Consider the following 2,479-nt stretch of genomic DNA (forward strand, 5'->3'; position numbering starts at 1 on the left):
ATCCATCCATTCCATCCATTCCATCCATCCATCCATCCATCCATCCATCCATCCATCCATGCCATCCATCCATCCATACCATCAGTCCATCCATCCATCTATCCATCCATCCATCCTCCTTCCATCCACTTCATCCATCCATCTATCCATCCATTTATCTATGTGTCATCTGCTCTGGGTGCTGTGGAGAGTGCGCGGTTTGCGCGCAGCTTCTTACATGCCCATGTACGTTTAATATTGTGTATATAATAAGCTTTCTTACGTATAATTTCTTTACGTCATTCAAGTAACGTTATTATATCATTTATGTATTGTGTGTGCCGGCAGCGCGCTGCACCTGCCACATTTGCCAGAAAGGCCACTAAAAGCGATGAAAAACAAAGCAAAAACCCACAAACCCCGCGCCACACTGATCGCGAAATTCAATTTCCGTCGCCAATGTCCGATGGCCAATGCCGGCATTGTCGCTAAGCCGCTATTAAATATATCCTGGGACGCATGGCAAGAGAATTATTGATTTACGATTCATTATTGGGCAATCGCGTTATTGCCTCGAAGATCATACGCCTCAGGCTGTGTGGGGCATTGCTTAGATTCACTATAGCCAGGCCAAAATGTGTTTAGGTTTTATTTACTTAATGAAATGTTGCGCGCTTGCTTTCAATGATGTGCCGCGTTTCTCGAACGGCGGCATAGCTGTTGCTGCTACTGCTGCTGCTACATGCTAAAATTTGCCCTCTCTTGCTCTCTCTTTTTTTTTCTCTCTCTTCGCTCTCTCCTCTCCCCTTCTCTCTCTCTTTCTCTCTCTCTTTCTCTCTCTCTTTCTGAAATGAAAGAAAGATGCCACTTATAGGACGCTGTATAACAATAATTAACGATCTAAGGGCAAAGACACATTATTGCCAATGCTTACGAGTTACGGTCGTTAAAATGATGCAAAAGACAGACTATAGCGCCTACCTGTACTGAGCATACTAATTCAGATGCATAATAAATAATCTGATAATTAATGATTATATACATTTAGCGCTATTCAAATATAGGCCGGGGCCAAAGTGGAACCCTGTTCCACTTTGCCCCCATCCATTTGCCCCGAACACATGCCATAGTTTCTAGACATGTGGCGTTACGCTGTGCAGACAAAACTACGCAAAGAATTTCATCATGACATATGGCACACATAGCCTTAGATTCAACAAAATAGCCTACATAAGAAATTCCACAAGATCACAGTGATTGAGCAAGGATGCCATTTCAATTTTTAAGAAATATACCGTGTTAAACACATCAAAAACAGGACTTTCGCTCAAAAAAATTTACATAGGCTGCATTTCATGCGCAAATGGCAATCCATCAAAACGATGCATCATCAACTGACCTTCTATATTTGGAAAACAGCTCACAGATAGATGGGCGGCGCATCAACATAGATCTGCTGAGACAATTCCACTTTGCCGCCTCTCCGGTTCCGCCTTTGCTTCGGTGTTCCCCTATATTATATTATATATATCATATATATATATATATATATATAATATATTATATAAATTATATATGCGGATATGATATAACCATGCGTGCATGCGTATGGCTCGGTTATACACGTCAGCAGCGGCTTGACCCCCTTACAGTACTACACTGGACCCCGTCCCCATATATTCCCATTATAATACCCGCGATGGGCTGCGCGAAACAATTGCATCATCTCATAGGCGCGGGTGGTATTACGCGTATGACGGATTGGAGATAGCGTGTGGAGTGTTTACGTGCTCCCAATCTTCTACTCGCACTCACAAAACACGTACACACAACATACATACGTGTGCGCGCACACACAGCACACGCACACATGCGCGCACTTACGTATACACGCCGTACAAGACACTGCGTGCCAGCACAACATAAAGAGAGCACGAGAAAGAAAGAGGAAAAGCGCCGCGCCGAGAAATAAATTTTATGTTGAGAACACGGTCGTTATTGCTTACTACCTATTTTCTGTTTTTTCTCATATTTTATTTCAGCTGAGAGAACATCTTCATCACAATACTAGATAACTCATGCCCGTAGGTGTACATGCGTTCTATGGTGTACAATTTGCTATAGACGGTTCATGTTGACACGTCGGGAGGGTGTCCGCGGGCGCGACAGAGGTAGCCGTGTGTGGCGGCGTGTGTTGCGCTGCGTCAGCGCGTCGCCACGTGCGTTGCGCGTGCGTGCGTGCGCTGCGTGCCGGCCCCGAGGTTGATTACGCCAGGCTCCTGTGCCAGCTTCGCTGGGGTCTCGTGTGTGTGGTGAAGCAAGGGCGTTGGGAAAGGTTTAGCGTGTGGTGGCGGGGGAGACGCTTGCGAGGGGTGGGCTCTTGCGTGTGCACAGAGACACGTGATCGTAGTATAGAGTAGTTCATGTTCTAAGCCTTGGCGGCTTGGTGGGGGTGGTGGTGTGGGTGGTGGGTGTGCTTATTCTTCTAAGGCCGTTATTA

The sequence above is a fragment of the Priapulus caudatus genome, unplaced genomic scaffold, assembly GCF_000485595.1.
Source record: "Priapulus caudatus unplaced genomic scaffold, Priapulus_caudatus-5.0.1 Scaffold539, whole genome shotgun sequence".
Lineage (NCBI taxonomy): Eukaryota > Metazoa > Priapulida > Priapulimorpha > Priapulimorphida > Priapulidae > Priapulus > Priapulus caudatus.